We start from the raw sequence: 25,437 nt of genomic DNA, 5'->3' as shown, positions 1-25,437 counted from the left end.
CCAGAGGCGATGACAGTGACCACTGGCCTGGCCACACCAGCCTCCAGTCCAACCCAAGTGTGGACGTGTGGCCTTTCCCTCAGGACTCCAGAGGACAAAGGCCAGCTTGGACTCCTTGGGCCTGGGGGACTGCTTTCCTCCCAGCTCCTGGCCTACCCCATGGGCATCCTCATCTTGGAGCCTGTCCTCCGATGCCACATCTCAGGGCTTTTGTCTCCTTTGGAATCTGCCCATCCATCCCTCCCCACGCCCCTCCTGCCTCCTGCCTGGGCAGACACAACCTTCTCCTCTTGTCTAAGGTTCCCTGAATGAGGACCCTGGATGTAGTCTTCTCTTTGGGCTGAACCTCCAAACTCCCATCCCCTGCCCCCACCTCACCAGGACCCCCTTCCAGAAAACTCAGGTGCCACTAGTCAGAGGAAGGGGAGCCAGGCGTCATTGAGGATGGAATGCCAGAGTCCCATCACATCCACATCTCGAATATTCTCCCTGGAGCAGGTCAGTCTTGCAGCTGTCATCAGAATCCCGGGGCACATGGGCTGGTGTGGTGGACCTCTCGGTCCTTCCACTGAGGCAGGACCTGTGTGTTGGCCAGGCCCTGAGCTGGGTCACTAGTGCTGTCCTGAGCTGGTTGCCATAGGGCTGTTCCCTCCCAGTTCCTGGACACCCCCTGCCCCCACTCCCAAGTCCTCCATGGAACTCCCTTTTGCTGGGGCCCTGGCCTTGAACCTCGAACACACCAGCTATGACTTCCTGAAGAGCCACCCCTGTGCCCTGGGTGGTGGTGGGGAAGCACACACTGTCCTGAGATGTTCTGCGTCTGTGGAAACGTTCAATGTCTGTGAGGCAGGAAATGCTCCCTCCTTCCACCAGCAAGTCTGGTCCTCACCGGTCTCCATGCCACCAGGGCCAGGATCAATACCAGCGTGAGCAGAGCTGCGTCCTGAGTTGTTAGTTGTCCTTCTTGGTTTGGAGCATAATCCATAATGCTTCTCCTGGTGCCTGGCTCCCTACAGGTTCTGGGGGTTGCTGAGGAGTGGGGCATCCAGGCAGGGTGGGGGGCACAATGTCCCGGGAGCAGTTCTGGGAGAACCATGAGGAGCGGGAGGCTGAGCTGGCTGTCAGCCTCTTTAGCACGGAGTCTGGCTGCCCCTGATCTCGGGGGCACACGTACCCATCTCCCAGTCTGGGGACCCTCCCCAGACCTCCTCATGCAGCTGAGCTGCCCACACATCCCTATCTGTCGAATTTGCCAAGGATAGTTTGTTAAGAACCGTCTGCTTAGCCATAATGAGACTTGGCCCTTCTGCTCTGGACCTGGCCGGGGGTGTTCCAGGGAAACAGGCTTTCCAGGGATGCTTAGGCATGGCCGTGCCGTATCCTGGCAACCAGACCCAAAGCCAAGTCCTCCTGAGACCCTGGCTCCAGCCCAGCGCGGGGCAGAGTGGGGACCGGCAGCCCTGCGGGGCTGCCCTCACTGCCCACCCCACCCCTCAGCGGCACCTGAGCTGCGCAGGAGTCCGCACCCCTCCCTGGGCAGCCACGCCCTGCTCTGTACTGGCCTGCTTTGCCACCACCGCCTCTCTGGGCCCCCAGGGCTGACCTGGGGGTCTCCTCCTCTGTGAAGGGGGGTGGGAGGGGTACACGATTCCTGCAGCGCCCACCCCCGGGCCCGTGGCTCCCCAGCGGCGCACACCCTTCTGCCACTTCTCATTCTCTGGACGATTCGTTTAAAAGCGATAGCAGTTGAGGTGACTTCAGGATCAGGGTGCGTTGCCTGCGGATCTCCAGACTCAAAGCTCCCTGTCCTCAAGGCAGACTTTCTCTGCAAGCCCGGCTAGGCCGTCTTCCCTGAGTACCTTTCTCTGCCCTTCTGATCCAGGAGCTAGAAAGGGAAGTGGCACACTCCCGGGCGCAGCCCCTCCCACCATCTGTGGGAGGCCTCAAGTGGGTGACGCGGCCCACGGCCTGGGCAGGAGCCCAGATAGGTGCAGACCAATCCATCAAACCACCTCCCCTCCTGCAGCAGAGCTTCGGGGAGACAGGGCCCGGGCTGGAGCTGGAGGCACCCTCACTCCAGGACTTCATCTTTGACCTCTAGAGTTCTCCTTCACCGGGTTTCTGAGAACATCTCTGATATCTCTCCCATTGGCAGCTCACAAGGGAACACAAGCCCCCAGAGCCCACAGTGGCCCACCCCCCCACTTCCTCAGGCCCCAGGGAGGGGACCTCCTTGTGGGGTGAGCCCACCCAATGGCCTCAGATCTGTTGCTTCGTGGGCCTCCCCCCAAGCCTCTCCCCTTGGAGAGTCACAGAGACTAGGAGCTTGCAGGAGAGGAGGCTGCTCCATCCCCTGTGGAGGGAGTACCATGGCTCTCCACCGGGGCCCCTCTTCAGGGCTGATGCTGCCCACCTCGGCTAGGAATATTGCTGCATCCTTCCCCTGGAATTACCTTGGCAGCCAGCAAGCCCCTCTCCCAAAGTTAGGCCCCTTGGGGGTGATCCCTGATCCTGGCTGATGTGGGGGTACAAAGGCCTGTTCCTTGCCTCAACTGGGGGGCAACTCTGAAGGGCGGCTCTGGAGCTTTCTGTGGGACTGGCTGGGGCCTCAGCTGTGACCCCACTTCTCTCTCTGCCCACTCCTGCACTCCTCACTTCCTTACGGGGGTCCCTCCTGAGAGCTCTTCGTGGAAACCCCCTGCCCCAAACTCTCCGCCTCAGTCTGCTTCCAGGAAACTCAGCCTAAGATGCTCCTGGGCTCCGGGGCCAGTGGGCTGTGGGGATGAGGGGCTTAGACTCCCATCCTGCTGGAACCCACCACATGCTCAGAGTCGTAACACTCCAGGTCCTGACCTGCAGCTGACCGAGGCATGGGTCTGACACCCACAGGCCTCCCCTGGCTCACCACCTCTGTGAAGGGCTCCCTCGGTGGTGGACGCTCTTAACACTCCTCCCAGGCCGTCTGCCAGCCCCTTCGCCCCATCTGGGCACCTTGTGCCCCGATTCTGAGAGCGAAACTAACAACTTCTCAAAGGTCTGCCCCAGGGGATGGGGAGCTGCTTCGCCCACAGGCCCAGGGAGTCCGTGTCCCTTGGGGAGCCCTTAGCGGTTTGTTGTTGTTGTTGTTTTACAAACACAAGAACAAAGCTTTTAACATCTTGTAGCTAAAACATTCTGGAAGGGAAATCCGCTCTCACAGTGTGCTGACACCGACTTGGAACCGTTAAAAGCAGGCCTCATCCAGCCTCGACTGACGGTTTGCAGGGTGTGGCCACCAGCCCTCTGCTGTCAGCTTGGAGCTCATGGAGGTAGTAAGAGGAAGGCCCACCAAGGCCCACAGTGACTGGGGCAGGAGTGTGAGAGCCCAGATCCTCACTTCAAGGGAGGGACGGCTGGGACTTTGCCCAAGATGGCAACTACGTCTGGCTTCCTCCCTGGGCTCCGCGCCCTTCCCTTCCTGCTGGTGCCTGGGAGCGCACGGGTGTTCCTCGGGGGTCCACTCCTGAGAAGCCCACCTGAGACACTCTTATCGGAGAAAAAGTGGAGTCTAGAGAGGACCAACACACACACACACACACACACACACACACATGCACACGCACACGCACACACACACACACACACACTCACTCAAGCCTGTGGGCCTTGGATTTCCATGTTTATGACAGGTCGGGAAGAATTTTCTCCCACTCAAGGATCCACCATGTAAAGATTGCTCACCCACGTTTTCTCCCATTACTTTTGAGAGCTTCAGTTGTTATAATTAAATCTTTAATCCACTACTTGGAATTTATTTTGGTGCACGGTATAGGGAAGGAAATCAATTTAATATTTTTCATAAACAGTTAACTAATTATCACAGCGCTGCTTATTTATTTATGTGGTTTTTAAATTAAAAATGAATTAGTACATGACATGATTGCCAAGATATTAAGTAGAAAAAAACAAAAAAATAAGAAAACAAAATGCAGAACAGTGTGTATAATAAGCTCTTATTTGTTTAGCAAACTACAAGCAAGCGCCTCTCTATGCGCGGGCAGTTCCTAAAGGCTTTCTAGAGACCGTTTCCGTGAACCATTAATGGTGGTTGCCTCCAGAGAGACAGACAGGGTTCCGGAGTGGAGACCTACTTTTCATTGAATACCCTTTGACTTATTTGAATTTTTTATCATGTTCAGCTATGCCCTTTTTAGTAAAAAATAAATTAATTTTAAAAATTCAAGACTCTGTAAGTTGCAAGTAAGAAAACACAGCTGAGCTAACTTGAGCATATGGGGACACATATTTTAAAGGATGTAGTGATCACCCACGGAGCCCAAGGCCAGGAGGGCCACGAGTGTTGAACCAGGGATGCAAAACTAACACAACGGCTCCTCCTGCCTGTCCACCTGTCCCCATCCTGGATCAGAGGACTTTCCTCCCGATGGAAAGTGTCTAAAACCCACCTGTCCCTGCCCTTCCTGCCTTCCTTGCTCAGGTGGTCTTGAGGTTCCTCTTCTCAGAGCTCACCTTCTTTTCACTTGACTACTTCAAGTGATACCACATATCATAGAGAGTAGTAAGTTTCATTTAGAAGAGGCGACATGGTAAGAATCTTCTCAAATAGAACTGCACCCCATTCAGTTGCCAGTCTAAAGCAGATACCATTTCTTCCTGCCCAAGGGAATAGGGGAGTGAGAGGACCAATGGATTCTTGCCTTCCACAGTTCTCTGGTGGCTTGCTTCCCTGGCCAGCAGCCACCCCAGGGTCCATCGGTCAAGGGGGGGAGTTTTTGACCCAGTGTCCTTTGGGGTTCATTCCCGAGAAGAGCACTGGGGAAGATCCTCCCTGAGGTGGCTGACTGCCTTGATAGTCCACTCCCAGCTAGACTCCGAGCTCAGAACTGTGGATTTCCTGAGGGACTGAGAAGCAATCACAAACTCCTGTTGGCTAGGCTTTCTCTCCTCTAGCAACACATGTCTTACGAAAATCTGAGCCATGCATAGAGGACAGGGGTCCTCTATGCCTTTACTCTCTGTTGGCCCCTAGTCCTAGACCCAAGAGCCAATAAGCACCACGATGCTTCTCTAATATGTAACCCATTTGGGGAGGCTTCTCAGTGTTAGGTGTGAAGTTCTCACTTTTGACTTCTTCACTCCTGCCCTGTCTCAGTCAGCACATTGTCTTTCAAGGACTGACTACTTGTAACTCCACTTCCTGTACCAAGGTGGATATCTGTCACTATTCTTCTGATTACACCATCCAACTAGAACAGGCTTAAACAAAAAAATATGTTTTTTTTTTTTAAAGGCTGTAGAACTGGTGAATGGAAACTAGGCCTCAGGAAGATCCATCATTCACTCACAGCCTAGACTCCCATTGCCACATGGTTGAAAACATGGCCGCCAACCTTTCCTAGCTAGATAGGTGACAGGGCTAGCCACATGAAGGACTGACTTTCTCAGCCTAATTCCAAATTCCTGGCCAGAAGATCTGGACTGGCCCAGCTTGGGTTAGTGCCCACCCCTGGTTTAACCCCTCAGGCCAAGGTGGAGGGTTGGGGAGAAGACAGTCACATTGTCCAAGATGGCTGCTAGACACCTACCAACGTTGTCAAAATAAGGGGCTAGGATTGGAGATTATTTTGAGCTGAGAAGGCACCTCTTCAAGGTGGACAAAAATCTAATGGTATGGAAGATTACTTTTCCATTTCATGAGAAATATATGTAAATTACAGAAAAAGCTTTAAATTCAGGAATCAGGAAACATCCTCGATCTCATATGCTAAAACAATATTATTAATGCCTTGGTGTTCAACTCTCCTGCCCCCTCCTCTGCTTCATCCGTGGGTGCACATCCTTCCAGTCTTTTTTCTCTATATTTATAATAAATTTTACATATATGGGGGAGCAGAATATGAATGCCCAGCCTATTTCATTAGAGAATCTAAAGTCTTTGATCTTTTTTCTCTTCTCTGTTGTATTAGAGAGACAGAATGCTAATATTTCATCTCTCCTCCAGGAAGGTTTGCATATTAAGCCCTTCCTGCCCTTGAGAAAAGAAAGGGTAACCAGGTTTTTGGCTGCTAAATGATGAGCTTAATGGCTCATCAAATCAGGCCTATTGTGAAAGAATGAGAGAAGATGAGGGGTTTGTTGGCATTTGAGGTGAGCAATAAACAATACCCTTCTCTCCCCACCAAGTTTTGAACCAACCGAACAATAAAATTCAGTAATCAGGCAGATGGAGATGAAATTGTCAGCTTCAGTTCTGATGAGGCTGACTTGAAGTCCCGAGGATCTGCAGCCCCTGTTGGGTTTCCTAATATTACACCCGCCACATATCCCCTCCCCTCCAGCTGGGAGAGTGGTTAGTGACACCCCCTTGCATATGTATCTACAAAATATGGATCATACCATATTCACTTCACTCTGAAATCTGCTTTATCCTTTATCAATACCCTTTGCTTTACAAATCTCCCTTAACTAACACCTGAGTTGTTTTAACATAGGGACTATAATGAACATCCTTATTTTTATTGTTTTTAACCTGTTTGATGATTTCGTATAATAAATTCCAAGAAATGGATCACATTAAAATTGTGTATGCATGTTGCTACATTGGTGTCAGAAAGATGCTAATAATTCAGAATCTGCCTAACAGGGTATGAAAGTTCCTGGTTTTTTTCCCATGGGCTCATCAGCATTGATAATTATCCTTTTTTGCTCTTTGCAAATATGAAAGACCAGAAACATATTGTTTTAATACATATTAATGATGATCACCAAAGTCGGATGTCTTTTAATGTTTCTTGTGCATTTGCACTTTTTTTGGAAGATTGCATTTGTCTTTTCATTTTTTTCTTATTGATTTTGTTTTTGTTTTTTTTAAGATTTTATTTATTTATTTGACAGAGACAGCGAGAGAGAGAACACAAGCAGGGGGAGTGGGAGAGGGAGAAGCAGGCTTCCCGCCCAGCAGGGAGCCCGATGCAGGGCTTGATCCCAGGACCCTGGGATCATGACCTGAGCCGAAGGCAGATGCCCAACAACTGAGCCTCCCAGGCACCCCTTTCTTATTGATTTTTAAGAGCTCTTTATGTGTTGAGACAATAACCTTTTGCTCATTGTAATGTATTGCAATCACTTCCCATTTACACTCCCTGTCAAATTTTGTTTTCTGGTTTTATGGGAATCATTTGGAAATTTTTCACTACACACATGCCAGGTACATTACAAAATATTTACTATATACCAGCCACTGTTCTAATTGCTTCACATGCATTAAATTATTTAATCCATACAACAATAACCCTGTGAGGTTCATGCTATTGTTGTACCCATTTTACAGATGCAGAGATAAGCACAGAGGTTATATAACTTGCCCAAGGGCACATAACCAGTAAATAGGACTCAAGCTCATTGCCTGGCTATGAAGTCCTTGCTCTAAACATAACCTAATGCTGCACGTATTTACTCTAAACCCTGGAGAATCTGAAATGTTTCCTTGGGTTGTGGCTGACATATGCATGTTACAAAGCTCCCCAGGCAGTTTGTCATACCCCAAGGATGAGCACCAGTGATTAATGGTGTTTTATTTGTGTTTTGCCCTACAGACGTTCTAAATTTTTATGTAGTCAAATTTGTCCTATTTCTATTTTTCTTTAGTACTACATTAAGAAAAAGCCTTCCTCAGCCCAAATCTGCCAGTTATCTATTGCTGCGCACAACACTTCACTCCAGAGTATAGTGGCTTAAAATGATAAATATCTATTAGTTTTTATGATTCTCTGGATGGCATATGGGCAAAGCTCCACTGGGTGGTTTCTCTGCTGGTCTCACCGAGGATCACTCATCTGGTTAAAACTGGCAGTTGGTTTTGGCTTTTGGGTGGGATGTCTTGGTTCTCTGGTGGAGAACCGCTCTTCCTCCAAGAACCTAGGCTGGCCTCCATCATAGCATGGTGGTCTTCGAGCTATGAGAGTTTTAAGTAGAAGCTGCAAACATCTCTTAAGGTAGAGACTCCAGACCTGGCCCAGGGTCACCTCCCTGACTTATACTGGCCAAAGCAGGTTATGAGGCCAGCCTTGATTCAAGGGGTAGAGAGACACACTCCACCTCTTGATGGAAAGAACACCAAAGCCACATTGCAAAGGGCCACAGACACAGGAAGACAGATTCGCTGGAGGACATTATTGTAACAATCTACCACAAGATGTTGAAATCACTCTTCTGCAGTGTTTTCTAGTACTTTTTTTTTTTGAGGTAAAATTCACATAACATAAAATTAATCATTAACCATTTTAAAGTATACAAGTCAGTGGCATTTAGTATATTTACAGTGTTGGGAAACCAACATCTCTATCTAGTTCCAAGACATCTTCATCACCCCAAAAGAAAAACCCATACCTGTTGATTGAGCAGTCATTCCTGAATCTCTTACTCAGCCCCTGGAAACCACTGCTTTCTATCTCTATAGATTTTACCTATTCTGGATGTTTCCTATAAACGGCAGCATACAACGTGCGGCCTTGCATCTTGCTTCTTTCACTCAGCATCATGTTTTTAAGGTTCATCCATGTTGTGACACATCACCAGTGCTTAAGGTTCATCCATGTTGTGACACATCACCAGTGCGTCATTCCCTTTTATAGCTGAATAATTCTCAGTGGTAAGGACATGCCACACTTTGGTATCATTCATCAGTTGGATGGACCTTTGGGGTGTTTCCACCTTTTGGCTTTTATGACTAGTGCTACTATGAGCATCTAGTACTCTTGATTCTTCTTACATTGAAATTTTGCCAGCATCTGGGATTCAGTTTTACACTGTTAGACGTAGAAAATTGAACTCCACGTTCTTCCTTTTATTCCAATGATGTGTATTTATAGACTATCCTTACAGCAACGTCATCTGCCACTCTCATCACGCACGCCCTTGGGCAAGTTACATAACCTCTTTTGTGCTTTAGTTCCCTAATCTGTAACTTGGGGTAGTAATAGTAACACATCTCACAGAGTTGTTGTCTTCATTAGATGAATTCATACATGTCAAGTGCTTAGAAGAGGGCCTGGCACATGGGAACTCCCTGTTATTAAATACCCTTCATTAGGGACACCTGGGTGGCTCAGTCAGTTAAGCATCTGCCTTCAGCTCAGGTCATGATCCCAGGGTCCTGGGATTGAGCCCTGCGTCAGGCTCCCTCCTCCATGGGGAGCCTGCTTCTCCCTCTCCCTCTCTCTCTCTCCCCATCTCTCATGAATAAATAAAATCTTTTAAAAAATTATTTTAAAAAGTACCCATCATTATTCTTAGTCATCCCCAAATTCTACATATGCAAGAATCCACTTTGGACGCTTTCCTGTTCTGTCATTCTCTTTGTCTGTTTCTATTTGTAATGAGCATTGCTTTATATTTGTCTTCATTTCCTGTAAGCCAAGTCTACCTTCATTGTTCTCTTTTTTAAAAAAGTTCTTCATTCATCTTGGCCATTTGGAATTCTTCCAATTAAATTTTATCAGGTTCTTCCCCCTAAATCCTGCTGGGATTTTTATTAGAGTTACATTTATAAATTAATTTAGGGAAAATGGAAATATTTTTATTGCCAAGTCTTCCTATGCCATAACATGGATCTTCATTTATTAAACTCTTATTTTATATCTCACAGTACAGTTTTGTAGATTTTTTCATATAGGTATTATAGATTTCTTTTGGCTTATCCCTGGATATTTTATATTTTTGTTGCTATGGTAAATGGGATTTTTTTTTCATTATATTTAAGTAGTTACTATTTGTATTTAGGGGAACTATGGATCTCGGTTCTTGTTTTATTGTTGATATTCTAGTGGCTTTTCATTTTTTTAAAAAAAACCATATCTTCCTATAATTACCTTCTTTTCTCTTTTATCCACCATTATATCTATTTTATTTTTTTTCTTGACTTATTGAACAGACTACGACTATCAGAACGCTATGAGGTAATGGGCATTGCAGGTGTGAGAAGGTTTTGAGGAGTGGCAGTGGGTGGCAGGGAAGGTGTCTCAGTGCAACAGCATGGACAGAAGTTTTGCAGGAGGAAAGTGGTGATGTATCCCCAGAATGGTGCAAAGAAAGGAGAAGTTGGTCTTGAATACCGGAGTGGGGATTGTGGGTTTGACTTGGCAGTGGTGGACATCAGACTGGTGTGGTTGGGTTGTATTTTGGACGCATGGCTCAGACTGTGGTGGAAGGTACACCACCAGGAGGTAAGACCCAGACAGAATGACCAGAGGAGTCTTCAGCAATCATCAGATGAGTGGTGCTAAGGATGGGAGCTGGGTAGGAGTGTCTGCTGTGCCCTTTGTGATGAGGGTCTCCATGTCTCCCGTTGGATTAGGTCCTGAAACCCTGGGGCCCGTGTAGCCTGGGGAGCATACCCAGAATGAAGATTCATGCTTCTCCTAAAGAGGTTCAAAGGTGGCAGAACCAAGCTAATGGCCCTGCACCCCCTCCAGTCTCACCCTCCAGAAGAATGTCTACACTCTCAATTGTACATCCAAGAGGGGGAGGGGTTTTGTGGGGTTTGTTCTTGTTTCTATTATTGATTTTGGATGTAACATAACTAGCAACCATAAAAACTCAAGATTCTAGGCCTCAAAGGGAAAGGGCTCCAGCCTTTAGGGTAAACCCATCTCACACATCAGTGATGGTGACATTCTCCTTCTGTGGTCAAGGCGCCTCAGGTCCCCTCCTCTGTTATCGGGCTTTGGTTGGCTCAGCCCCACAAAAGTCTAGGGTCACAGTGGTCATCTCCAGGTTGGGGGGAATGACTGGGGTGCAGGCCTAGGCGACAGTGACTAGTGTGATAGCAGCACTTCCCCAGTCCCTCCCCTCTACCCAGTATCCCCAGAGCAGCTGGTCAGGCTTCTTCCCTACCCTCCCTAGCCAGCCATCATACAGAAGAAGAGCAAGAGGCAGCCAGAGGAGGGGGCCCCCATCTAGAGACTAGAGAGGAGAAGCCCGCTCAACCCCCATCGCAGCAGGGGCTACAAGGAGCAGGTAGGCAGCCGATGGGTGAGAAAAGAAGGGACCGTCTGGGGGCAGAGAGGGGAGCAGGTTGATGGGGGATGGCGGGGGCCCTGTGAGGAGTTTGGGCAGTGGGGCATGTGCTCTAAGATGAGGGTTTGAGTGTGGAAAGAGGATCACCTCAAAGTCCTCGAGGGCAATCAGCGTGGGCCAGAACCAGCCCTGGCAGAGAGCCCTTTGTTCCGCCGAAACCCAAACTCACTAAGGAGGCCAAGCCCATTCCCAAGCCTCACCTGATTCGGCTGGGCTCTCTGCTGGGTCTGGCTGCCTTTTGGTCGTCTTGATTCCAATCAGCACATGAAAGCAGTGCGAGTATCCCTGGCTTCTGGGACACCAAGGCCCAAGAATGATGGCGGACAGGAGATAAACCCCGATTTTCTGCCCAAGCCCAGCGCTGGATTCCCGGTTGGGACTTTGATTTGATAGTTGGCAAGAGTGTCTGGTAGTGATGTGGCGGATGGGCTGCGGGACGGGCAGAACTGCTCCGCCCACACCTGCCGATGCTCAACAGCCCCACCTGGTGGTGCCCGGGCTTCACCTGGGCAGGGCAGAAACCCTCAGATCTACCTCTGGCAATACATAGAAGGTGCAGGGTTTTCCGAGTCATCTCAGGCTGACCCGAGGCCCCAGACAAGTGGGAGACCACTCGCCCTGCAAGCTGTTCATTCTATTTATGGGGATCCTGGACCCTCCCTCAAAGAGGTCACCAAAGTTGCAGCTCCCTCTCTCCATGACAGACCTTGGCTGGTGGGCAGTGCCCCCACCCCATCTCTGCTTGGCTGGTTGTTCACCAGTGGACATGAAGGACGAATCCAAGTCCGGCGTTGGCTTTATTGTTGTGTGTTCATGTTTGCTGGGAGGAGAACCTATTGGAAATCAGCATGGACAGAGCATTTTAATTAACAGAGCTGGTCTGAAACATTAGGTTGACGTGAGTTTGCTCAGTGCTGAGGATGATCACAGTCTAACATCAGGAGAGAAAAAGCAATGAAGGAAATAGATGAGACAAGGCAATATTGGGAGTTTATGAATCCTGTGCATTTTCTTGTGGCTTCACAGTGATCGCTTTTAAACTGGCTGTCACCCATGCGTGAATTATCACCTCAACCTGGGAGGATGGGGAGGCCGACAAGACATACACCTGCGCACAGGACGTGGGCACTCGCCCGGCTCATAATTCTTTCTTATGCTGCAAAAGTGGAGAGCACTGTGATAGCAAAGAGAGATGTGACCCTTGTGATGTCTTTGGGAAAAAAAAAAAGAAGAAGAAGAAAGAAAAAAACCAACCCTGGGGGCAGGAGAGGAAAGAGGAGAGCTAAGAAATAAATAACAAAGCAGGATGCTATTTACATACCCAGGGAAGGCCTCTGAGACTGCGCTCAGTGCCTTGGATGTCAGTAATAACTCGGTGATGGAAATAAAGAGACTCTGCAAACCCACATCGCCTGAGATGGTATCAGCACCATCTTTCCCTCTGTTTCCAGGCAAATACCAGCACAGCAGGGGGCCAGACAGGCCTGTCAAAGGGAACAGTGACGAGGGGGTGGGGGGGTGAGTCCAGTGGTCCCCATGAAGACTCAATTATGTTGGCTGTGAAGAGATTAATTAGAATTGAATTTTCTATTGATGTAAAGCTGCCTTTTGCACCTGCCGTTGGCATCCTCATTACTGGTTTCCTATTACGGGGGATTATATGATGCAGCGAAATAAACTTTATGCTTCCCGAGTGGTACTCTTCAAATGGGTTTACTGTACTTAAGCTGGTGGAGAAGAGGTTTACCTGAGAGATATATGATTTAACCAATTCTCTTCTTCTTCTTCTTCTTCTTTTTTTTTTTTTTTTTACACAAGGGGAACCTCCATCCATTTGTGGGAATTGTAAGGCGCAGAGGTTTTAATGTCCGATGGCCCGGTGATAAGCTGTGTGAGGGGAGGGCTTGTCTTACTCACTCTGTGCCTGGACACTTACGAGGATGACGAATTGGAAGGAATCATGAGTCACAGCGAGTGATTCTCTGGAAGAGACGGCCCAGAGACCTGAGGGTAGGGAATCGGAGTCCCTGGGATTTCTGTAACGTGCCCCTTGGAGAGGGGGTGCAGTGGGGGTGGAGAGAGGATGCTGCCCCCGTGGAGGGGTGGGCAGCATCTGTGGTCTGGGGAGAGCTGGTGACCAAACATGGCGTCCTGTCCCATGAACTACCTGCCCCTCCCTTCCAAAGTCAAGTTTGGGAGGCACTGGTTGGGAGTGGGACCATCTCTGCCCAGGACAGGCTCAGTAATTGTTCATTAAATGGAAAATAGTGGCATCACCCTCAAGAGCACTTCATCCTCCCCCACTGGGATAATGACTAACCTTTTGGCCTCTGCTGTCCCAGCTGTTAAATGGCTAGAAACAGGGGAGGAGGAGGCTCTGGGAAGCAAATAAATCTCAGCAATTCTGTGTAAATCCGAATTTCATCTAAATCACCTTAAACGATGCTACCTTCCAAATGTGCCCCGAATCTGGGTCTCCAAGGAGGAGGGCAGTCCCTTATGTTCTTAACGTGGGTGCACCTGGCATCCAGTTTTCTTGGGGACCCCCAGGAACTGCAGTTGGGGGCCTAGATGGGGCATACCAGTACAGGCCCGTGCTGTCTTTCCCTGATATTTTTGGGATGAACTCAGTGTGAGCCCCAGAGCCCACAGGTGTCCTTGCTTCTTCTGAGCAACCACCAAGGTGAATGCTGAGTCACAGTCCTTGCTTCTTTGCAGCATCGCCAAACTGGTTCAAAATGAAGGCCAAAGGACTATCTGGTCCCTCCCGTGGCCAGGCCAGTCCTGCTCTGGTCTTCCTCTGGAAGCAGCAAGGCATCCTTCACAAACGTGGTTCACCAAGGAGGTTCCCAGGGCTCCTCAGCCACCTGGTCCAAGTGGCGGGAGGGCTGGCATCCAAAAGGGTCAGGAAGTGACGTCGGAGATAAAGCTATGCCTGACTCAGGAACAGGGAGAAGCCAGGCCTTGGGGGTGGGGAGGGGCTGGTCTCGGTGCCTTTTATATGTTTTACCCGGACGAGGTGAAACCTCTGCCTCATGCATTCATTCAGTAAATATTTATTGAGCACCTGCTACCTGCCAGGTGCAGCTGGGAATACAGCAGTGAACGTGGCAGGCATGGTCTCTGACGTTCCGGAGCTTATATTCTGCTGGCTCAGTGGGTCTTTCTAATTAGACCCTCTGTCCTCACTCTGGAGCTAGAGCCCAGAGGGAAACCAGTCACAGCCACAACCACTGCCTCTGGGCGTGTGGAGAACGAAGAAAAAACTGTGAGATGAGGAAATGTTTTAAAGAAATAGCTTGATTGTAAAATACAACAGATGGAAAAAAAAATAAGCCAAAGAAACGGATGGCTTAAGGAGTTATTATAAAGACCACCATCAGATCGAGGACTAGAACTTCACCAGTGTCCCCAGAAGTCCCTCATGTGCCTCCTATCAATCTCAGCTGCCGTCCTCCCAGCAGAAGCCACCCCTCCGCAGACTCCCACAGTAATCTGTTCTCTGGCTTTCTTTAGAGGGTCTCACCTGAGTGTGCCTTCCTAGACAGATGAGGTATTCTTGCCCATTGTAGAAAGGCAGATCTATCTTTTGAGTTTCTTTTAATCTATAGGTTTCCCCCCCATCCCTTTCTTTCCTTTACAATTTATCTGTTGAAGAACCCGAGCCTTTTGACCCAGAATTACCCACTGTCGGGATTCTGCTGATGGATACCCTTGATGAAATTCAAGAGTGTTCCTCTGCATTTCTTGCAAATTGGCAGCTGAACCCAGAGGTTGGATCGGACTCGGGTTCGGTCATTTTGGCAAGACCAACGGGTGGTAGTGCATTCTTTCATTGGGAGGCACGTGATATCCATTTGTCTCACTTTTTGTGAAGTTAACCGTTGGCTGCTCAGTACCTAGCTCTGTTCATTCACTGGCGGTGTCGAAATGGTGATATTCTAATTCTATCATTTCTTTTTTATATATCAACTTGAGTACCTCTATAAAGAGATGCTCCTACTTGTCTACCACATGGCTACCCAGTGGTACACTTTACATAGTAAATTTGTTTCTTATAATCTGAAGGCAGTGACGTTTTAAGAAGCATTATGTATTAAAGGTCTAAATATACTTGATGGGTTTCAATCCATTACAATTATAATCTTTATTGAAGCTCATACGGTTCCATATTTGGCCACTGGGAGCCTCTTGCAGTTGGCCCCCATGTCCTTTTGATACAATTGTTTAGTCTCTTCCATCCTCCTTGCTACCTGGTATGACAAGATGTGCCCGGCTCATCTCACATACTTCTTCCTCCGGACCTGGGATGCAATCAGCCACGGAGAAATCAGACCTGGAGAAATCTGCCGTTTCTCCAAGAAGTCCTGGTGTCTATTAGTGGAGAATCTCTTTTAAAACAAAACAAAAGAAAACAAACATAAAATGTCAAGAAAATGAGAAGACGAGCCACAGACTGGGAGAAAATATTGTAAAGACATATCTGATAAAGGTCTGTTATCCCAAATATACAAAAAATAAAAAGAAATGAGCTATCGAGCCACAAAAAAGACGTAAAGAAACTTAAATGTATGTCGCTAAGTGAAGGAAGCCAATTTGAAAAGGCTACATCCCTATGATTCCAACTGTATGACATTCTGGAAAAGGTAGAATTGTGGAGGCAGTAAAAAAAAAAATCAGTGGTTGCCTGGGGTCAGTGGGAAGAGGGGGAGGGAGGAGGGATGAATAGGTGGAGCACAGAGGATTTTTTAGGGCAGTGAAACCATTCCATATGATATTATAATGGTAGATACATGTTCTTATACATTTGTCAAAATCCACAGGATATACAACACAGAGTGAGCCCTAATGTAAGCAATGGACTTGGGTTGATGTTGGTCAAGTTGTACCAACAATATTGTACCAACAATGTACCTCATGACCACTGGACATTGATGGTAGGGGAGGCTGAGTGTGTGGGGAGGGGATTTAAGGGAAACTCTCTGTACTTTCCACTCCATTTTGTGGTGAACCCAAAATAGCTCTAAAAAAATAAATTCTATGAATTATTTCAAAAAAGATAAAAACCTCATGAATGAATACTGATTCTTAAATTCAAATTCAGAGTTATTGGGCGTGTTTACCTAACGTCTTCTTTTTTATACCTGAATTCTTTTTCCTCACCCCAGACTCATAGCACAGGAAATGACAGAATTAGCATATCCAGCAATGACTCTTACCTTATTCTGCCTCACGCTCACAATAGTCTCCGTGTAAAACATTAATACTTCCTCGATCAACATCATCATTGAAAACAGGTAACATTTTCCCCTGTGCAACCTCATTTCCTTATCCCTCCTCTTTATAAATAGCTGTTGTACATCTATACCATCAGAGCATCTAGCCTTCATACACTTCTACTCTTTCCTCTTTAATCCTCATTTATTCTTAATTCTATAGACAGTTTATATTTAATGTTCACCTCCTTATGGCGATGTCCCTCTGGTCACCTTGGCTCTCTGAGGCTCATTTTCTGGTAGCTTCCTCAGGAGGTTCTCATGGGGACAATATTTCCTGAATTCTTGCATGTTGGTGTGAATTTGTACCCTTCTACACTTGACAGTCAGTTTCCCTGGATATAAGATTCTTGGTTCACATTTTATTTTCTTGAGTATCTTAAATATAGTACTCTACTTGCTCGTGGCACGTGTTGCCATCAAGAAGTTGACAATAATCCAATTTTTTGAATCCTGTGCTATTTTTGCTTAGCTACTCAAAGGGTTTTTCTTTTTCTCTCAAGCCTCATGTAAAACTAAAATTACAGCTTGGTTTTGGTCACCTGGGTCAATATTTCCAGGAATGTGGTGTGACCTTTCAATATGTAGTTTCAACCCTTATTTTGGAGAGATGTTCTTGAAATACAGCTTCTGTGGTTTGCTCTGTTCCCTGATTCATTTTTCCCCCCCTTTGGGGACTCCTATTCTTTGTGTGTTGGGTGGTCTTTACCTCGCTTCAAGATAGGTCACTTTAAAAAAAAATTGTTTGTATCATGCTCATTTCTTTTTGATCTCTAGAAATTTCCTGTTTTCCCATCCTCTACTTCTTGTAAGGTGTTGTCCGTCATGTTTACCCATCCTTATATTCTTTCCAATTTAATGTCTCAAAATGATGTCTTTTAGACCCAACTCTTTCTTCAGTTTGTCATTTCACTTCTGAGCTTTTCCATTTCTGATTTCTGTTGTTTGTTCCTGTATCATCTCCTTAATTTATTTTAGCTCTTTTTGAAATAGTAGGTTATAGGCTTTTATTTGTTTGGTAGGCACATCTCTCTGGTGTGTTTTTCATCGTCTGTAGAGACAGTGTTCAACCGCTTATTTTCTTCTTTCTTAAAACAACTTTGTGTGGGATCTGACCTTGATCCCTTTCTGCTGCTCATTTCTGTAAAGGTGAAATTAATTTTTCTGGGCTTTTAAAAGGAGGTTTCGTTCGAGATAGCTTTTCCAACTTCCAGCTTTCTAACTTCACAGAGCTCCCTGTTTCGTTTCATGCAGTTAAAAGGTATGTCTCCCCTTTCATCTGGATCTTCTGTTTGCTTCCTCTCTATTCCTGCTCTGTTCAGTTTTGATCCTTCTTTCAGTAGTTTCTCCTTGGTGTGGGGCCCTGTCCTGGAGGGAAGACCTGGCCAATCAGCCTCAGGAGTTTCCAGGGGCTAGGCTGCTCCATCCTCTTGAAGTGTTCTTACCTGATGACCCTTTGCGCTCACACACTGTTGCAGTGGGCAAAATGCCTCCCAGTTTCAGCTACCATTGTAAAACTGGAGTCCAGTGCTTTCCAGTGAACACCTACTGGCTATTTTGGGGTGCTTCTGTTCTCAGGCATGACAAGCACCCCATTTCTTCCCTTTGCAAATATTTTGATGTTTGGGGAGATACACTACCCACTCTTTCTATTGTGAATGTTCCCCACAGGTGTTTCGTCTTCCTATCTAGTTGGGCTATCTGTTTTTATTAGGGGATTCAAGAATATTCAAAATTTTACCACCAGCACTGACACCATCTTCTGAAAAATGCCCTGGGGAGAACTTTTAATATTGTCACTTTAACAGCACTAAGGCATGCTATATCACAAGCAGACCAGAAGAGAAAAACTATGTAAACATCTGCTTCCAAAGCCTGGTGACCTTGGCGATTTATGTGGAATGTCTTGTGCTGACCATGACATTGTAGCAGACCCTGCTGATCCCCTCACTGCATCTGAATTTAACCCAGGAGACAGTTCCAACTTCTACATTTCTTGAGCTTCTACATCTTTCCTTTTCTCTCTCTAGAGCTTTCCCTGGTACCACCCATTGGCTTGCTTTGTGCTGCCTGAGATCACTCTCAAATGAATTGCCTGAGCTTAGATGCTTGTCTTGGGTCTGCTTTGGGGTGAACTCAACCCAAGACAGATGCAAAGCTGTGTTCCAGGAGCCTTGCCTGTTTCAAACACCTCTCATGTAGTATAACCTGCTGATGATTTTCAAAAATGGAATGATGTTAGCTTCATATTTTTAATAGTCTTTGGTGAGACATATTTTTATTCTACACAAATGAAATGCTTGTCTTTCCTGTCCACACACCCCTTTATTTCCTCAAAGGGCCCTGGTTGATTAGCTGTTTCCCTTAGACATTGTCTTTCCTAAATGCTAGGTTTGTTTTCCCCCAAACAGCAACCCTGTTTTCTAAATGTAGAGTCTATCCTTTTTCTGGGCATGAAAATGAGAGTCCTTTGTCTGTAGGTGCCAGAATGTCTTTTGCGTTTAACCAAATATATATTGAATTATCATCTCTGGTTCTTTGTGGCTGGAAGTCTTATGAATAAGGACAGGGCAGGTGAGATAGGTCAGGTCAAATGCCACCTCTTCTGTGAAGCCCACCCTGATATCCCAGGGAAGACCACTCAGACACCTCTCTCATCGCTCCACCAGAATCTGCCTTGCATTCTAGTCTGTCTGTTCATCTGCCTTATTCCTTGACTGTGAGCTGCTCGCCTCAGTGCCTCCCCCCGATTCTGGCCCAAGCAGTCCTCAACAAAGGCTTTGCTGGGCAGTCTCTGCCTAAAGACAGGTGGTTCCAGACACCTGAAAAGGAGGCTGGGGCTTCACCCTCGAGCCTGCCTCCAACTGGTGCATCATATCAGCACATCTCTAACCAGGGCAGAGTGGGGGCCCCTGCCCTGCCCCCCTCACCCCCCGCAAATCCTGGGACAAGGCACAGAGCCTGGAACAGACACAAAGGGAGGACTCATCTGAGCCCAAGCCATCACTGCTAAGAACAAGCAGACAGGAAGCTCTGTCTGAGGACAGGGATAGGGAACAGAGTGTGACAGGCTCCGTGCTGGGACCTGCGGGGCTGCCTTCATGCCACAGGGTGAAGGTGTGGTGTCAAAAGAGGAGATTTGGGTTGTCTTGTTTTGTTTTGTTTTTTTTAAACCTAACTTTAGACACTATTGACAGCAAGATGTCTCCAGCACGAAAGCCAACAGGGAGGCAGTGGCTCAGTGTTTCCATAGCTACAGACAGGACGCCACTGGGCAGTGTTCTGAACTCCAGAGCATCTCAGGCTCTGCCTGCAGGATGAAGTTTCCTGGGCTCTGGGAGAACTCAGCAATGAAGTGGCAGTGGCTTAGCATGGTTTCTGCTGCAGCTGCCTGCTATTTTCACTGACAGGGTTTAATTTCTTCAGGTATCCAAGGCTGTCCCCTGAGATCACTCCTGCGTCTGGGAATCCTGGGGAAGCTGGAGATGTCCCTTGCCCCCACAAACCTGCCGCAGGTCACGGCATCTGCTTCCAGAGCCTGGTGACCTTGGCACCTTCTTGGCACTGAGGGATGGCTTGGCAAGGCGAGAAAGGCAGTTTCCTGGGTGGCTGGCTGGCTTTCAGTGACAGGTTGGCCATGGGATAGGAGGTGCTGACAGGACGTTTTTGCATTACCTGCATCCAGTTTGGAAAACCGTTGGAGGGTCTGCAGAGCCAAACCCTCTCTGGCTTTTCCAGTTTTCTCCCTCCCAGGGATCCTGCAGGACAAGGGTCTGGGTGTTCTCCTCCAAGGCTGACCTGGGTGTTTCCCGTGGCGGTGTGGTTCCCCCGGAGGAGCGGGCAGCTCGGATGCTGGGGGGAGGGGAGGGGAGGCATTCCTGAGCCGCTGCCCTTGTGTGTCCCGCTGAGGGACATGCTGCCTGACTGATGGGCTCCTCCTGGTCTGTCTCCCTGGATGCATCATCCACCAGGCTTTTGTTTTCAGTCCCGGCGGAGAGATTCCTGCTGCCAGGCGGTGTGTGGGTTCCCCGCACAGTGTGAAAATACCACTTGCTCAGGACTGCCTGGAGAAACAGGGTAGTACCTGTCGCTGTGTTTGCATCGCTGCTCAGGCCGCCCACGTGGACTAGGGCGCAAGCGCCTCTGCTAAAAGGGTCTGAGAAACCCTTGAGAATAACCATAACCCAAGGCCTTGGTGAGATTTTTAGAACGTCTGCCCTGGGGGCAAACAACAATTGCTTAGTGACCCCTTGGCGTTCTGGCTGGCTCTGAGGACACAGACAGACCTGTGGCTCCTCCAGCATGAGGCCCCCAGCTTGGCTGTGAAATTGCCACATGTGTGACTTCCATCTCCGTGTCACATCTTGGCACTTCTCTGACTACAAACCTCCCAATCAGGGAAGTCCCAGGGTGCCCATCCTCACCCAGTGGCGGGCTCCTGGGGGCATCTGATAAATGTTTCTGGAGTCTTCCTGCTCTGTTCAAAACAATCCTTTCTTTCCTTTCAACATCTTCAGACCCAATTCTTAATAGTAAGCATTCGTTGTAGAATAGCATTCACATTTGCATTTAAAAACATGCTTTTAGCTAGCTTAGGAACTGGGAAGACACTTAAGCCTCGCTTTCCTGCCACAGGATGGAAAGGCACTAGTGGATGTATAACCCTTGGTCAGGGTGGAGGAGTTCCGGAAATGCGCTCTGGGCTGATGATGTTGGAAAGGAGATCCTGCCCTGAGAGGTCCCACTGGCCCCCTCGGACCCCACAGAGCACTCGGTGGGGCTGAGAGACCTGTGCTCACTCTGCCCCGGGGAGTGACCAGCAGCCCCATGACAGCGGGCCCGAGTTGTGCCAATCTGGGCTAAGCCAGCAGGGGTCCTGGAGAATCCACAAGCTTTCCCAACTAGGCAGCATTTAAAAAGAAGTGCCATGAAATGATTTCATATAGTGATTTCCTCATTGTAATAGTCACCCCAGTTAATAATGAACAGCATATAGCAAAAAAAAAGGAGGCCCACTTGAGGGACTAGAGAGAATTATGTATAATGGGCTTGTTTGTACCTGGAGGCAGGTAGATGCACAGAACTACCACAATGGTGGGAGGAGTCAAACTCTTTACTATCTGAGGCAGAGGAGACTGGCTCCTGCAAGCCTAGTCCCACTGTCTTTGACTGACAGTGAAAAAGTCAACTTCAGCCCCGTCTTGCGTGACGTGAATGCTGAGTTAGTTTGGTCCAAGCGAAAGAGCATTTACTGAATTGTGGCATAAAATTATTCTAGAATTTTAAATTCTTTATCCCAGAGTAAGAAAGAAAAATCTCCACTGTTTATGCTCAGCGTCTACAGGACCCCTCCTGCAGTGCATCCCCCCACCTGAGTGTCCTCTCCCATATCGTGGGCAGGCCACCTGAGGGCTGGGCTCAAGATCTGTGGGGACTGAAGGAACAATCAGCAGCAGACCAGCCCAGTGGTGTTTTGTTTGTGTTTTGTTTTGTTTTTTAATTAAGAAGCACCAAAATGAACTTGAGCTTGGCAAGACCTCAAGAGCGACACCAGGCTGGCTCTGAGCCCAGTTTGCATGGATGGACTTGACCTGGGCTTGGGCCTGCCTCCCTCTTGGGCTCTGGGTTCAACAGGGGTGCGTCTGCAGACCCGCTCATCTTAGATCGGGGGAGGGGGACATCCCTTCCTGCAGACCCCAGAGGTCCTCTAGCCCCCCACCCTGAGTGCTGCCGTCCTCCCTCCTGGAGGCCTGGCTCCCCCCCATCCCCCCGCTCTGTGAGACCCCTCCAGTGTCCTTTCCAGGAGTCCTCCCTTTTTGCTCAAGTTAGCCACAGTTGTTATTACGTGCTATTCAGAAACCCCTATCTGTTCACCAACCCTCGTTCGTGTTAAGGATGGACACTGGCGTCATCTTAGCCTGCCTCGGGAAGTATTTTTATGATGGTGGAACTTCAGAATTTGCAACAGGCATGGGGGACGTGGGGTTGCCCAGAAGCCAGCAGCATTGCTAGGGTAGAGGGCTCTCCCCCAGGCATGATGGCATCAGGAGATTGCAGGTGACTCAACAAAGAAGGGAACAGAGGGACCCATTCCCTCCAGCTTCTCCAAAACCCAAGGGGTGACGGAAAAGGAGAAGGGACATGGGGAGTGGAGGAAAAGTGGCAGGGAAGGGACATTCATCCAATATGGTCCCAGGTGGCCAAGGGAAACTCCCTGGGCCTCCTCTCTAGGTGAGGAATTTTTAGGAATTGTGACATTACAGCACAAGCCCGGTGGGGGTCTCAAGAGCCTGGGCTACCCTCCCCTTACTGTTCAAATGGGGAGGAAAGGCTTGGCCACGGTCCCACACCGAGGCCACCGCAGAGGCAGCTGGGGAAGGCAGCTGTGTTCCTGGAAAAGGGGCTCCCATCCGGACAACGCTGTGCTCAGCCTGTCACAGCGTGGGGAACTAACTCTGGGAAACCCTGTGGTCACAATATTTCAGAGGCCAGCACAGGGCCAGACGCTTGACACCCAGGTCCTGAGGTGGCTAATCTGAGTGACTCAGAGCAGGCCAGCCTCGCCACCCTGCTTTCCAAAATGTCTTCACACCCTTCCCTGACTTCTGTGGATCCTGGCCGCAAGAAGCAGGTGGAGCCTATTTCCCAAATAAGGAAACAGGCTGGGATTGCTAGCAGACCTGCTCGAGGCCACCCAGCCTGTGCCTTGGAGAGCTGAAACCCACCCCCTGGTCTATGCCATCATTCTCTTCTCTCTCCCATGGGATGCTGGTGTTCCTGGATCTACCACTCCAGATGGCTTCCCTCTCTTCCCCAGAAAAGCTCTCTGGTTCTTCTCACAGAATGGAAAGTTGAAGACTCAGGATGCAGTCTTACCACAGGGGCTTACGTGCCCTTCCTGGAACACAAGGTCCTTCCCCCACTGTGCTGCCTTCAGCTCCGCACCCAAAGGTAGGCGAGAATCTGCACTCCAGGGGATGCTCCGGGAACCCAGAGCCCGGGGAGGGGGGTGGTTTGCCTGCTATCCTCCCCCAAACCTGGCCTGGCCCCCTCCTCCTGCCTCTTTGGCAGCAAATAGAGTGGCTTCTGAACCTCCGTGACCTCTTCTGGGGCATGGGTCGTGGACTCCTGGTGTGATCTGATGCAAATGTCCTTGTACCTTCGTTGGGATGCAAAGGGAGAAGTTTGCCACTCATCTTTCAGCAGAGAAACACGTATCAAAAACTGCAAGTGAGCACACAGGGCTTCATGCCGGGAATTTGCAGCGTTTCTCCGCCTCTCTCGCTGCAGAGGCCGAGCCTGACTTTCAAAAAAGGGCACGCAGCCCTTGGCAAATCCCGAGGAGGAAAACCCAGTGCATGTTGGTGCCAGGGGCCTGGAGCCCGGTTTGGGGATTTCCCCGAGGGCCTCTCCAAGCAAGAAGGAAGTCTGAGTGAAAAAATTGAAAATCTCGCGGATGTCAAAGGAATGCAGCATTGTTGATGCCTAGCAATGCCTGCCTGAATATTAGATGCAAATAAGTGCTAATAAGTACAGTTGGAAACGCTAATGGAAAAACAGTCCTTCCCGGGAGGATCACTGCACACAGCCGCACGCCATACCTGGGAGGGCCTCACCGGCCCCACTTGCTGCTAGCTTGGTTCTCATAAAGCCTGCGTAGACTTGTCCCGTGGAAGTAGAGCTTGTGTGGACTTATCCAGTGGACACACTTGTGGTTCAGAGCCTCCTCCTGGGTGTAAGGCTGGGCTCAGGGGACGTGAGCTCCTCTCCCCATTCCCTCTGCACTGCCTGCTGAGTGTGTGTGTGTGTGTGTGTGTGTGTGTGTGTGTATTCTCTTGCAGGAGCGTGCCTAGTACTGAAGAGGTTCCCTGGACCACCAGCTTTCTTTGGCAGGTGCCCAGCCAACTTGTGGCCAGGACCCTGGGTGGTGAGAGACGGCTGGAGGTATGGGGACAAGGCAGGGGAGGGGCGGGGAGGTACAGGGTCAGTGCTCTCTGGGCTCACCAGGCAAGTAGCTTTCTGCTCACTTCACCGCCACCCCCCAACTTCGCCTTTGTTCACCATCTTTCCTCCTGCTCTGCTCTGCTAGCTTTTGGTCATGGGCTGGGTAAGGATGCCACTGCCCTGTCTGTCCTGACATTTGCATCCTTGTCCCTGATACTGTTCATCCGATCTGCACCTGACTGAGGAGTAGGGCGATTTCAGCCCCATACATACTCCCCCCCCCCACATACAAACACAAGTAACACAGAGCCAGTGGAGCCCAGCTAGGCCTGGGTCTGGAACAGTCTCTGAACTCGGGATCTTGGAGAGGAAACCCCACCGAACCTACTCCACTTTGGAATCAGCAGCTCAAACATGGCTCTGCCACCCTCCGGATGTGTGGACTCCAGCAACCTGGGGGCATCCTTGTACCTTGGTTTCCTCACCTGGAAAATGGAAATAATAGAGCCTACTTTGATGTTGCAGGAATTAAGGAAAATCATGATACTGCTGGTTTGCTAAAGTTTGTCTTCTCTCCTTTGCTGTTCTCTCTTTGTGCTGAGCTCGCCTTAAGCATTCAGTCTGGGTGCCTCCTAGGCCTTCTGGAGCCCTACTGCTGGGGACTCCCTGGCCTTCCTCAGGAGCGGCTCTGCTCCCTGCCAGGGCTGCCCCTGGCCCTCCCCTCTCTGGTCAACCCAAGGCCATGAGTCCACCTCACTCCCCACCTCTCCATCTTACCCTCCGAATTAGCAGGGTGGAGTCGCCAGGCCAACCAAACAGCAGATAAAATGAGAGGAGGGTGAACATCCTTTCTTTTACTAAAGCTTTCTCGGCAGGTTTTGGAAAATACTGGGGTCCCCTCAAGATTAAGAGGTGACTCATTTACAGCTTCATCAAGTTCCGGTGAGAAGCCAGCCGGCCTTCCTTCCCAGCACCTGCTTGCCCCCTGCAGGTGGGGGCTGCGTCTTCTCAGGAAAAACAGGACTGGAGTCAGAGCCCCCTCTCCCCCTGCCCATCCGGGCTCTGTCCTGGTGCTCCGTGGCTGTGGCTCTGCCACTTCCCTGCTGTGTTGTTGAGGGTGTGTATGGGGAGGAGTCGGCTG

The sequence above is a fragment of the Callorhinus ursinus genome, unplaced genomic scaffold (assembly GCF_003265705.2).
Source record: "Callorhinus ursinus isolate GAN/ISIS: 27379988/994484 unplaced genomic scaffold, GSC_fseal_2.0 scaffold61, whole genome shotgun sequence".
NCBI classification, from domain to species: Eukaryota; Metazoa; Chordata; class Mammalia; order Carnivora; family Otariidae; genus Callorhinus; species Callorhinus ursinus.
This window is presented reverse-complemented; position numbering follows the sequence as displayed.